Raw genomic sequence first — 14,966 nt, forward strand, 5'->3', positions numbered from 1 at the left:
ACATTCCTTTATGTCTTACTTAATAATTTTTGTTGGTACAAAAAAAAAGTGGGTTCAATTAGTATTATCAGCCTAAGGCAGATGAGTTATCATGTCCCTTTTTTGTTTAAACTGAACCTTAAAATATACTTTAAAAGGCTATGAAAGAAAAAAAATGGGATTTTGATTGCCTGTTTAAGTATTTTAATGTTTAATTATAATTCTCACTTTAAAAATGAAAATTACTATTGGGTATAATTTTGCCTGCCAGGGGAGTATTTTTATTTGCATATTTCTGTGTGTATGTGCAGATTTCCAATTACACATAGGGGAGGATTCAACTAGCTGCGATAACCCGTTTTTTGCACAATTTTTTTTATTTTACTGCAAATCGTGAAAGACCCCTATTCAATTAGCCACAATAATTTATCATCGATAATTTAAAGGTGAATTTCACTTCACCTACTCTGAGCAGGTGCAAAGTTTGGTGAAATCTCTATTTCAAGGTAAAAATGGCAGGATTTGGCTCAGAAGCCCTGATACACAACCCCCCTATGACTACTGTATGGAGGCACTTTGAATTATTTTTAACTGGCCAGTAATGTCATTTTTGTGGTGAAATAGTGCAAGGTGACGGAAATTGAGGTTCAAATATATATACTCAAATTGGCACTCGAGAGAGAGAGAGAGAGGCATGTGTCTTGACAAAGAGGCAGACGCCTTGAAACGTTGACAAAAAAGACCAGCTTTTTGCATCTTCAACTGCCTCTTGAGTGCCAATTTGTGATCCTCTTTTGGATGAGGATTTCATGTTTGATTTGGGCACCTGGGCCTGCTGTTTGGTCTAGATGATTGCCAGCTGAATTGTCTTTGTGTATTATATATATATATATATATATATATATATATTCATTTAAGCCTTGGTAAAGGTAGAGGTGGGTGTGTTGGGGGACACAGGGGGTTAATCCTAGAGATGAGCGCAGGAAATTTTTCGGGTTTTGTGTTATGGTTTTGGGTTCGGTTCCGCGGCCGTGTTTTGGGTTCGACCGCGTTTTGGCAAAACCTAACCGAATTTTTTTTGTCGGATTCGGGTGTGTTTTGGATTCGGGTGTTTTTTTCCAAAAAACCTAAAAAACAGCTTAAATCATAGAATTTGGGGGTCATTTTGATCCCAAAGTATTACTAACCTCAAAAACCATCATTTCCACTCATTTTCAGTCTATTCTGAATACCTCACACCTCACAATATTATTTTTAGTCCTAAAATTTGCACCGAGGTCGCTGGATGACTAAGCTCAGCGACCCTAGTGGCCGACACAAACACCTGGCCCATCTAGGAGTGGCACTGCAGTGTCACGCAGGATGTCCCTTCCAAAAAACCCTCCCCAAACAGCACATGACGCAAAGAAAAAAAGAGGCGCAATGAGGTAGCTGTGTGAGTAAGATAAGCGACCCTAGTGGCCGACACAAACACCGGGCCCATCTAGGAGTGTCACTGCAGTGTCACGCAGGATGTCCCTTCCAAAAAACCCTCCCCAAACAGCACATGACGCAAAGAAAAAAAGAGGCGCAATGAGGTAGCTGTGTGAGTAAGATAAGCGACCCTAGTGGCCGACACAAACACCGGGCCCATCTAGGAGTGGCACTGCAGTGTCACGCAGGATGGCCCTTCCAAAAAACCCTCCCCAAACAGCACATGACGCAAAGAAAAAAAGAGGCGCAATGAGGTAGCTGTGTGAGTAAGATAAGCGACCCTAGTGGCCGACACAAACACCGGGCCCATCTAGGAGTGTCACTGCAGTGTCACGCAGGATGGCCCTTCCAAAAAACCCTCCCCAAACAGCACATGACGCAAAGAAAAAAAGAGGCGCAATGAGGTAGCTGTGTGAGTAAGATAAGCGACCCTAGTGGCCGACACAAACACCGGGCCCATCTAGGAGTGTCACTGCAGTGTCACGCAGGATGTCCCTTCCAAAAAACCCTCCCCAAACATCACATGACGCAAAGAAAAAAAGAGGCGCAATGAGGTAGCTGTGTGAGTAAGATAAGCGACCCTAGTGGCCGACACAAACACCGGGCCCATCTAGGAGTGTCACTGCAGTGTCACGCAGGATGTCCCTTCCAAAAAACCCTCCCCAAACAGCACATGACGCAAAGAAAAAAAGAGGCGCAATGAGGTAGCTGTGTGAGTAAGATAAGCGACCCTAGTGGCCGACACAAACACCGGGCCCATCTAGGAGTGGCACTGCAGTGTCACGCAGGATGGCCCTTCCAAAAAACCCTCCCCAAACAGCACATGACGCAAAGAAAAAAAGAGGCGCAATGAGGTAGCTGTGTGAGTAAGATAAGCGACCCTAGTGGCCGACACAAACACCGGGCCCATCTAGGAGTGTCACTGCAGTGTCACGCAGGATGTCCCTTCCAAAAAACCCTCCACAAACAGCACATGATGCAAAGAAAAAAAGAGGCGCAATGAGGTAGCTGTGTGAGTAAGATAAGCGATCCTAGTGGCCGACACAAACACCGGGCCCATCTAGGAGTGTCACTGCAGTGTCACGCAGGATGGCCCTTCCAAAAAACCCTCCCCAAACAGCACATGACGCAAAGAAAAAAAGAGGCGCAATGAGGTAGCTGTGTGAGTAAGATAAGCGACCCTAGTGGCCGACACAAACACCGGGCCCATCTAGGAGTGTCACTGCAGTGTCACGCAGGATGTCCCTTCCAAAAAACCCTCCCCAAACAGCACATGACGCAAAGAAAAAAAGAGGCGCAATGAGGTAGCTGTGTGAGTAAGATAAGCGACCCTAGTGGCCGACACAAACACCGGGCCCATCTAGGAGTGGCACTGCAGTGTCACGCAGGATGGCCCTTCCAAAAAACCCTCCCCAAACAGCACATGACGCAAAGAAAAAAAGAGGCGCAATGAGGTAGCTGTGTGAGTAAGATAAGCGACCCTAGTGGCCGACACAAACACCGGGCCCATCTAGGAGTGTCACTGCAGTGTCACGCAGGATGTCCCTTCCAAAAAACCCTCCCCAAACAGCACATGACGCAAAGAAAAAAAGAGGCGCAATGAGGTACCTGTGTGAGTAAGATAAGCGACCCTAGTGGCCGACACAAACACCGGGCCCATCTAGGAGTGGCACTGCAGTGTCACGCAGGATGGCCCTTCCAAAAAACCCTCCCCAAACAGCACATGACGCAAAGAAAAAAAGAGGCGCAATGAGGTAGCTGTGTGAGTAAGATAAGCGACCCTAGTGGCCGACACAAACACCGGGCCCATCTAGGAGTGTCACTGCAGTGTCACGCAGGATGTCCCTTCCAAAAAACCCTCCCCAAACAGCACATGACGCAAAGAAAAAAAGAGGCGCAATGAGGTAGCTGTGTGAGTAAGATAAGCGACCCTAGTGGCCGACACAAACACCGGGCCCATCTAGGAGTGGCACTGCAGTGTCACGCAGGATGGCCCTTCCAAAAAACCCTCCCCAAACAGCACATGACGCAAAGAAAAATTAAAGAAAAAAGAGGTGCAAGATGGAATTGTCCTTGGGCCCTCCCACCCACCCTTATGTTGTATAAACAGGACATGCACACTTTAACCAACCCATCATTTCAGTGACAGGGTCTGCCACACGACTGTGACTGATATGACGGGTTGGTTTGGACCCCCACCAAAAAAGAAGCAATTAATCTCTCCTTGCACAAACTGGCTCTACAGAGGCAAGATGTCCACCTCATCATCATCCTCCGATATATCACCGTGTACATCCCGCTCCTCACAGATTATCAATTCGTCCCCACTGGAATCCACCATCTCAGCTCCCTGTGTACTTTGTGGAGGCAATTGCTGCTGGTCAATGTCTCCGCGGAGGAATTGATTATAATTCATTTTAATGAACATCATCTTCTCCACATTTTCTGGATGTAACCTCGTACGCCGATTGCTGACAAGGTGAGCGGCGGCACTAAACACTCTTTCGGAGTACACACTTGTGGGAGGGCAACTTAGGTAGAATAAAGCCAGTTTGTGCAAGGGCCTCCAAATTGCCTCTTTTTCCTGCCAGTATAAGTACGGACTGTGTGACGTGCCTACTTGGATGCGGTCACTCATATAATCCTCCACCATTCTTTCAATGTTGAGAGAATCATATGCAGTGACAGTAGACGACATGTCCGTAATCGTTGTCAGGTCCTTCAGTCCGGACCAGATGTCAGCATCAGCAGTCGCTCCAGACTGCCCTGCATCACCGCCAGCGGGTGGGCTCGGAATTCTGAGCCTTTTCCTCGCACCCCCAGTTGCGGGAGAATGTGAAGGAGGAGATGTTGACAGGTCGCGTTCCGCTTGACTTGACAATTTTCTCACCAGCAGGTCTTTCAACCCCAGCAGACTTGTGTCTGCCGGAAAGAGAGATCCAAGGTAGGTTTTAAATCTAGGATCGAGCACGGTGGCCAAAATGTAGTGCTCTGATTTCAACAGATTGACCACCCGTGAATCCTTGTTAAGCGAATTAAGGGCTCCATCCACAAGTCCCACATGCCTAGCGGAATCGCTCCGTGTTAGCTCCTCCTTCAATGTCTCCAGCTTCTTCTGCAAAAGCCTGATGAGGGGAATGACCTGACTCAGGCTGGCAGTGTCTGAACTGACTTCACGTGTGGCAAGTTCAAAGGGCATCAGAACCTTGCACAACGTTGAAATCATTCTCCACTGCGCTTGAGACAGGTGCATTCCACCTCCTATATCGTGCTCAATTGTATAGGCTTGAATGGCCTTTTGCTGCTCCTCCAACCTCTGAAGCATATAGAGGGTTGAATTCCACCTCGTTACCACTTCTTGCTTCAGATGATGGCAGGGCCGGTTCAGTAGTTTTTGGTGGTGCTCCAGTCTTCTGTACGTGGTGCCTGTACGCCGAAAGTGTCCCGCAATTCTTCTGGCCACCGACAGCATCTCTTGCACGCCCCTCTCGTTTTTTAAATAATTCTGCACCACCAAATTCAAGGTATGTGCAAAACATGGGACGTGCTGGAATTTGCCCATATTTAATGCACACACAATATTGCTGGCGTTGTCCGATGCCACAAATCCACAGGAGAGTCCAATTGGGGTAAGCCATTCCGCGATGATCTTCCTCAGTTGCCGTAAGAGGTTTTTAGCTGTGTGCGTATTCTGGAAAGCGGTGATACAAAGCGTAGCCTGCCTAGGAAAGAGTTGGCATTTGCGAGATGCTGCTACTGGTGCCGCCGCTGCTGTTCTTGCAGCGGGAGTCCATACATCTACCCAGTGGGCTGTCACAGTCATATAGTCCTGACCCTGCCCTGCTCCACTTGTCCACATGTCCGTGGTTAAGTGGACATTGGGTACAGCTGCATTTTTTAGGACACTGGTGACTCTTTTTCTGAGGTCTGTGTACATTTTCGGTATCGCCTGCCTAGAGAAATGGAACCTAGATGGTATTTGGTACCGGGGACACAGTACCTCCAACAAGTCTCTAGTTGGCTCTGCAGTAATGATGGATACCGGAACCACGTTTCTCACCACCCAGGATGCCAAGGCCTCAGTTATCCGCTTTGCAGTAGGATGACTGCTGTGATATTTCATCTTCCTCGCAAAGGACTGTTGAACAGTCAATTGCTTACTGGAAGTAGTACAAGTGGGCTTACGACTTCCCCTCTGGGATGACCATCGACTCCCAGCAGCAACAACAGCAGCGCCAGCAGCAGTAGGCGTTACACGCAAGGATGCATCGGAGGAATCCCAGGCAGGAGAGGACTCGTCAGAATTGCCAGTGACATGGCCTGCAGGACTATTGGCATTCCTGGGGAAGGAGGAAATTGACACTGAGGGAGTTGGTGGGGTGGTTTGCGTGAGCTTGGTTACAAGAGGAAGGGATTTACTGGTCAGTGGACTGCTTCCGCTGTCGCCCAAAGTTTTTGACCTTGTCACTGACTTATTATGAATGCGCTGCAGGTGACGTATAAGGGAGGATGTTCCGAGGTGGTTAACGTCCTTACCCCTACTTATTACAGCTTGACAAAGGCAACACACGGCTTGACACCTGTTGTCCGCATTTCTTTTGAAATACTTCCACACCGAAGAGCTGATTTTTTTGGTATTTTCACCAGGCATGTCAGTGGCCATATTCCTCCCACGGACAACAGGTGTCTCCCCGGGTGCCTGACTTAAACAAACCACCTCACCATCAGAATCCTCCTGGTCAATTTCCTCCCCAGCGCCAGCAACACCCATATCCTCCTCATCCTGGTGTACTTCAACACTGACATCTTCAATCTGACTATCAGGAACTGGACTGCGGGTGCTCCTTCCAGCACTTGCAGGGGGCGTGCAAATGGTGGAAGGCGCATGCTCTTCACGTCCAGTGTTGGGAAGGTCAGGCATCGCAACCGACACAATTGGACTCTCCTTGTGGATTTGGGATTTCGAAGAACGCACAGTTCTTTGCGGTGCTTTTGCCAGCTTGAGTCTTTTCAGTTTTCTAGCGAGAGGCTGAGTGCTTCCATCCTCATGTGAAGCTGAACCACTAGCCATGAACATAGGCCAGGGCCTCAGCCGTTCCTTGCCACTCCGTGTGGTAAATGGCATATTGGCAAGTTTACGCTTCTCCTCCGACAATTTTATTTTAGGTTTTGGAGTCCTTTTTTTACTGATATTTGGTGTTTTGGATTTGACATGCTCTGTACTATGACATTGGGCATCGGCCTTGGCAGACGACGTTGCTGGCATTTCATCGTCTCGGCCATGACTAGTGGCAGCAGCTTCAGCACGAGGTGGAAGTGGATCTTGATCTTTCCCTAATTTTGGAACCTCAACATTTTTGTTCTCCATATTTTAATAGGCACAACTAAAAGGCACCTCAGGTAAACAATGGAGATGGATGGATACTAGTATACAATTATGGATGGACTGCCGAGTGCCGACACAGAGGTAGCTACAGCCGTGAACTACCGTACTGTGTCTGCTGCTAATATAGACTGGTTGATAATGAGATGTAGTATGTATAAAGAAGAAAGAAAAAAAAAACCACGGGTAGGTGGTATACAATTATGGATGGACTGCCGAGTGCCGACACAGAGGTAGCTACAGCCGTGGACTACCGTACTGTACTGTGTCTGCTGCTAATATAGACTGGATGATAATGAGATGTAGTATGTATAAAGAAGAAAGAAAAAAAAAACCACGGGTAGGTGGTATACAATTATGGATGGACTGCCGAGTGCCGACACAGAGGTAGCTACAGCCGTGGACTACCGTACTGTACTGTGTCTGCTGCTAATATAGACTGGATGATAATGAGATGTAGTATGTATAAAGAAGAAAGAAAAAATAACCACGGGTAGGTGGTATACAATTATGGATGGACTGCTGAGTGCCGACACAGAGGTAGCTACAGCCGTGAACTACCGTACTGTGTCTGTTGCTAATATAGACTGGTTGATAATGAGATGTAGTATGTATAAAGAAGAAAGAAAAAAAAAACCACGGGTAGGTGGTATACAATTATGGATGGACTGCCGAGTGCCGACACAGAGGTAGCTACAGCCGTGGACTACCGTACTGTACTGTGTCTGCTGCTAATATAGACTGGATGATAATGAGATGTAGTATGTATAAAGAAGAAAGAAAAAAAAACCACGGGTAGGTGGTATACAATTATGGATGGACTTCCGAGTGCCGACACAGAGGTAGCTACAGCCGTGGACTACCGTACTGTACTGTGTCTGCTGCTAATATAGACTGGATGATAATGAGATGTAGTATGTATAAAGAAGAAAGAAAAAAAACCACGGGTAGGTGGTATACAATTATGGATGGACTGCCGAGTGCCGACACAGAGGTAGCTACAGCCGTGAACTACCGTACTGTGTCTGCTGCTAATATAGACTGGTTGATAATGAGATGTAGTATGTATAAAGAAGAAAAAAAAAAAAACCACGGGTAGGTGGTATACAATTATGGATGGACTGCCGAGTGCCGACACAGAGGTAGCTACAGCCGTGGACTACCGTACTGTACTGTGTCTGCTGCTAATATAGACTGGATGATAATTAGATGTAGTATGTATAAAGAAGAAAGAAAAGAAAAACCACGGGTAAGTGGTATACAATTATGGATGGACTGCCGAGTGCCGACACAGAGGTAGCTACAGCCGTGAACTACTGTACTGTGTCTGCTGCTAATATAGACTGGTTGATAATGAGATGTAGTATGTATAAAGAAGAAAGAAAAAAAAAACCACGGGTAGGTGGTATACAATTATGGATGGACTGCCGAGTGCCGACACAGAGGTAGCTACAGCCGTGGACTACCGTACTGTACTGTGTCTGCTGCTAATATAGACTGGATGATAATGAGATGTAGTATGTATAAAGAAGAAAGAAAAAAAAAACCACGGGTAGGTGGTATACAATTATGGATGGACTGCCGAGTGCCGACACAGAGGTAGCTACAGCCGTGGACTACCGTACTGTACTGTGTCTGCTGCTAATATAGACTGGATGATAATGAGATGTAGTATGTATAAAGAAGAAAGAAAAAAAAACCACGGGTAGGTGGTATACAATTATGGATGGACTGCCGAGTGCCGACACAGAGGTAGCTACAGCCGTGGACTACCGTACAGTACTGTGTCTGCTGCTAATATAGACTGGATGATAATGAGATGTAGTATGTATAAAGAAGAAAGAAAAAAAAACCACGGGTAGGTGGTATACAATTATGGATGGACTGCCGAGTGCCGACACAGAGGTAGCTACAGCCATGGACTACCGTACTGTACCTGCTGCTAATATAGACTGGATGATAATGAGATGTAGTATGTATAAAGAAGAAAGAAAAAAAAACCACGGGTAGGTGGTATACAATTATGGATGGACTGCCGAGTGCCGACACAGAGGTAGCTACAGCCGTGAACCACCGTACTGTGTCTGCTGCTAATATAGACTGGTTGATAATGAGATGTAGTATGTATAAAGAAGAAAGAAAAAAAAAACCACGGGTAGGTGGTATACAATTATGGATGGACTGCCGAGTGCCGACACAGAGATAGCTACAGCCGTGGACTACCGTACTGTACTGTGTCTGCTGCTAATATAGACTGGATGATAATGAGATGTAGTATGTATAAAGAAGAAAGAAAAAAAAAACCACGGGTAGGTGGTATACAATTATGGATGGACTGCCGAGTGCCGACACAGAGGTAGCTACAGCCGTGGACTACCGTACTGTACTGTGTCTGCTGCTAATATAGACTGGATGATAATGAGATGTAGTATGTATAAAGAAGAAAGAAAAAAAAAACCACGGGTAGGTGGTATACAATTATGGATGGACTGCCGAGTGCCGACACAGAGGTAGCTACAGCCGTGGACTACCGTACTGTACTGTGTCTGCTGCTAATATAGACTGGATGATAATGAGATGTAGTATGTATAAAGAAGAAAGAAAAAAAAAAACACGGGTAGGTGGTATACAATTATGGATGGACTGCCGAGTGCCGACACAGAGGTAGCTACAGCCGTGAACTACCGTACTGTGTCTGCTGCTAGTATTGACTGGATGATAAATAATGATATAAAAAATATATATATATATCACTACTGCAGCCGGACAGGTATATATTATATAATGAGGGACCTGCTGGACACTGTCTGTCAGCAGAATGAGTTTTTTAATTTTTATAGAATAAAAAAACACCACACAAGTCACACGACGAGTGTACTTTTTCAGGCAGACAATCACAATATACTATACTGGTGGTCAGTGTGGTCAGGTCACTGGTCACAGTGGTCAGTGGTCAGTCACACTGGCAGTGGCACTCTGGCAGCAAAAGTGTGCACTGTTTAATATGTACTCCTGGCTCCTGCTATAACCTATAACTGCTCCCCAGTCTCCCCCACAATTAAGCTGTGTGAGCACAGTCAGATATTATACATAGATGATGCAGCACACTGGGCTGAGCACAGATATGGTATGTGAGTGTGACTGAGTCACTGTGTATCGTTTTTTCAGGCAGAGAACAAGAACAGAACGGATTATTAAATAATAATAAATTATAAAACTGCACTGGTGGGTCAGGTCACTGGTCATCAGTCACTAGTATAACTCCTCCTAAGCTCCAGTAAGTAAATGAAGTGTCTCACTCTCATTCTCCTATCTATTTTAATTTCTAAACGGAGAGGACGCCAGCCACGTCCTCTCCCTATCAATCTCAATGCACGTGTGAAAATGGCCGCGACGCGCGGCTCCTTATATAGAATCCGAGTCTCGCGATAGAATCCGAGCCTCGCGAGAATCCGACAGCGTGATGATGACGTTCGGGCGCGCTCGGGTTAACCGAGCAAGGCGGGAAGATCCGAGTCGCTCGGACCCGTGTAAAAAAACATGAAGTTCGGGCGGGTTCGGATTCAGAGAAACCGAACCCGCTCATCTCTAGTTAATCCCCAATTTATTTCTAGAGTAGGATACCAAGTTTTGTTTATAAGGGATCTCAGGGCATTTGTTGCTTGTCAAAGACTTGCTCTGATAACTGCCCATCCTTTACAGCTACAGTCATCTGATTATTAATAAATAGCTGACCTATGTATGTCTCCATAGGTTTATATTAGATAAGCTATTACTGAGGCGGCCCACGCGCAAGATGTCCAACAGCCAGTAGGAAAATGAATGTACCTCATTATTTATCACTCAGCACACAACCCATCCGCACTCAGACCACACAAATTATATGGCCGGCTTGACCCACTTTGTGGCCACTTGTGCAAGCGCTTTTACGGAGCGTTCAGGCAGAGTGCTAATGTATTAGTATCTGGGGATTTCTCGCAAATGTGATAAACTGCAACATAGTCCAGAACTAAGTCACAGCTCAGCTGATTTTGATCCTTTGTGAAAACTATTTTATATGTGCTCTGTGCCTTATTGTAGGATAACTTAAGTATTACAGGCATTCGCTTTATGGGGCTGATTCAGGTTAGATTCTCAATAAGCAATCCAACTGCAAAAATTACAAAAAGGAAGCAGGCGCATGCACAACGCTCGTCCTGCGCATGCTCCTGCATTTTCTGCGGGGGGCCGCAGAAAATGCGAACGGCTCTGCTGGTCAATCAGGCAGAGGCGTCCATGGGTGCAGGCGGAGACAGAGCGTTGCAGGGGGCGGAGCCGGCGGAACAGTGATGGTGGCGTGGAAATGGAGGGCATGGCACGGAAGTCAAGATGGAAGATGGCGGTGGGCCTCCTGCCGGCACAGCCAAGCTGTGCCAGCAGTAGGCAAGCTTAATTTCTATGATGAAGCAGAAATTGCGATACGATCGTAATTTCTGCTTCATCAAGGGGGGAGGCGGCGGTCGACATGCTGGACAGCGTTGCCCTGCGATGGCCGTCCCCCAACATGCGTTCACATGGATTGCAAATTCTGCTACTTAACTATTTTCACACAATACTACGCTTACAGATATGTTTTGGGGCAGCTGCCTTGTTGTACTATTACAGTGTGCTTATATAAAAGACCAGTTGATGGAGACAGTTGGTCAGGATACGGTTACTGTCTTGTATCAATCTCACACTCTCCTGGATCTTATTAAAAATAAAGCTGGTTTGAATTTAGCTGTAAACCTTCATACTCACCTCACTGTGGCCATAACAGTAGGGGTCTGTAGGTTACATTTCTTGTATCAAACTTTAATCATTTTAGAGCTTTACATCCTCCCTCCTGATACTAATAAAAGCAGCATGTGACCCACCTGTGATTTTCATTTTACACAGCAGAAAGTCTCTGCACCTGCTTGTGTGGATTTGTTCAGCAATCAACGGCTCATCGCTAGGAGAAAACCACCTGTGTGACATCCTCCAATATCATTTAATGGGGGCCAATGGTTACTGTGTGCTACTGCCTTAAGCAGCAATGAACCATCCGTAGCACTGATATTAAATGGACAGGAAAATAATCTATAATTAGATTGTAAAGGGATTTGGTTTTGACTTAAAGCCCCAAAATAGCATTCATATTCCTTCCATTGTATACATCCGTGCATGCAAAGGTGCTAGGACCGAGACGCCAAGTATGAAAAATTGCATCAGCACACTGGCAGGGGCAGCGTCTCCGCCTGGCCATGGCCTCTTATGACTGTGCGCCTGGGAACACAGCTGTTTGTATTGACACGCCCACGGCACTTCCATAACATGCCCACTGAAAGGAACATTTTTGCATGCACTAGTAGCCACCTCCCAGTCACCACCCAGGAACGCCATCACTTTTCCAGCCTCTTTCTGATACTGTCTGAATTGATTGCATCAGCATACCTCCCAACTGTCCCGATTTTTGCAGGACAGCCCTATTTCTTGGGCCCTGTTCTACCCACGGGCCACAGTGTGCTGCGGGGGAAGAGGCCCCCTCTAACTGGAGACAGAGAAGCTGGGGGCATGGGCAGCAGCTCACTGAGATGGAAAATGAGGAGTGCTGCAGCCGACCTGGGTCTGCCATCACAAAGGACAGCATTGCTGTTGTGCGGGCCATAGTTGAGGTGGACGCCAGGGTGACCGTGGCCCAGTTAGAGAAAGAGAGAGGTATATTATCAGGATCCATCTATTTATACTCCACAAAGAGCTTGGCCTGAGCAAAAGTTCTGCACGCTGGGTTCCATATCAGCTGACTCAAGAGCAGAAGGAGGCTTGGGTGCCATAACATGCTGGCCAGGTTTGATGGTGGTTGCTCAAAATTTGTCTGGGAGATAGTGGTGATGAATTCTGGATCTACAGTGTCGATCCTGAGACCAAACAACAGTCGGCCCAGTGAACCCCGGTTGGCGGTGCACCGCCGCAGAAGATTTCACATAAACGCAGTGTGGGCAAGCGTATGGTGGCTGTTTTCATGACAAAGACTGGTCATGTAGCTAGCTACCGTGACACTCATGCAGCAGTGCACTATCACTGGGGACTGGTACACCAACCAGTGCCTGCTGCAAGTGCTGGTAGCCATTTCCAGCCGCCATCCAAGAACTTGCGCTCGTGGTGCCCTTCTCCATCTTGACAATGCACCTTCCCACAAGTTGAGGAAGGTGGAGGATTTTCTGGCACATGAACGCATCCAGGAGCTTGATCATTCTCTGTAGAGTCCAGACCTGGCCCCCTGTGATTACTCTGTGTTCCCACAAATCAAGTGCAATATATGTGGGATTAATTTTGAGTCACCAGAAGCTGCAGTGGAGACCTTCAGACTGGTCCAGCTGCACCACCAAGTGGTTTGCATAGACTCCTCTGGGAAAAATGCAATATTCACTTTATTTGTAAATATAATACTTTTTGTGCATATGGAAACATTGCACACCCCTCGCATATGTGTGTGTGTGTGTGTGTGTGTATAATAGTATCATTTTATTTATATAGGCCCTCATTCCGAGTTGTTCGCGCGTTAAAAATCTTCGCATCGCAGCGATTTTCCGCTTAATGCGCATGCGCAATGTTCGCACTGCGACTGCGCCAAGTAAATTTGCTATGCACTTAGTAATTTTACTCACGGCTTTTTCATCGTTCTGGCGATCGTAATGTGATTGACAGGAAATGGGTGTTACTGGGCGGAAACAGGCCGTTTTATGGGCGTGTGGGAAAAAACGCTACCGTTTCCGGAAAAAACGCAGGAGTGGCCGGAGAAACGGAGGAGTGTCTGGGCGAACGCTGGGTGTGTTTGTGACGTCAAACCAGGAACGACAAGCAGTGAACTGATCGCAGATGCCGAGTAAGTCTGGAGCTACTCAGAAACTGCTACGAGGTGTGTAATCGCAATATTGCGAATACATCGTTCGCAAATTTAAGATGCTAAGATTCACTCCCAGTAGGCGGCGGCTTAGCATGAGCAAATCTGCTAAAATCCGCTTGCGAGCGAACAACTCGGAATGACCTCCATAGTGCTTTTCTCCCGCATGACTCAGTCACTTTACAAATATCAATAACAGCACAGAGTTTTAGTGTTAGAGAAAAGAAGAAACCAAATAACAATGGGCCTGATGTAAATGTGGTTATTCTTGCTTCTGCTGCTGCTATCTTTTACAGTACGTAATTTCTATTATATGCTAATATGGGCAGAACCTAGCATAGCAACACCCACTGCTACCGCATCATTTCTGTCCAGTGTATATTTGCTGATACATTGGTACCATCATCGCAAAGCTGCTCTCTAGGGACGCAGAAGGCTCTTCAGTAGCAAGTAAAGGTGGGTACACACTGACAGATATATCAGCCGATCAATTGATCGGCAGATATATCTATGACGGATCAGGCAGTGTGTTGAGCATACACATTGGCCAATCTGTCGGGGACTGACGTCATGAACTGGGCAAGCGTGTACACACGCCCGCCCAGTTCAGCTGTCAATCACCGCCGGCCGCCACAGCATGTGTACGGGCGGTCGGCCGACCACCCGTACACACACAGCGACGTGTCAGTATATCGGTAGATATATTGGCCGTCGGCTGTGCTGCGGGGCCGACGAGATATGTCTGTGAACGACGAAGTTCACAGACACATTGGCCGTACACACTGGCCGACGGACCCGCGATATATCGGACGTTCAAGAGAATGGCCGATATATATCGGCAAGTGTGTACCCACCTTAAGAGTGCAACTGCTAATTTATGTGCACCCAAAAAACGCTGTCTGAACGGCCATGACACACCTGCGGTTATCCGACCACTCCCAGTTATCACATCCAAATATGGTCTTCCTGTCACTCACTTTGCGGCTAATTTCCCTGTGCAACCACAATTGCTAATTATTCGCTGCACGTGCACGCCGCGGCTCAGACGCATGCGCAATAAGAAAACATTTACCGATTTGCGTACATTAGCCACTTTGCGACTGCATCTGAATCAAGCCCAATGAGCATAATGGGCACAATAAATGTAATGCCTGGTTGGAGCAGCCATGCTGAGTAATAACTTACACAGGTTATCTATTCCACCCTTAAAAAGTACCAGATGAGGCA

Source organism: Pseudophryne corroboree, chromosome 12 (assembly GCF_028390025.1).
Source record: "Pseudophryne corroboree isolate aPseCor3 chromosome 12, aPseCor3.hap2, whole genome shotgun sequence".
NCBI classification, from domain to species: domain Eukaryota; kingdom Metazoa; phylum Chordata; class Amphibia; order Anura; family Myobatrachidae; genus Pseudophryne; species Pseudophryne corroboree.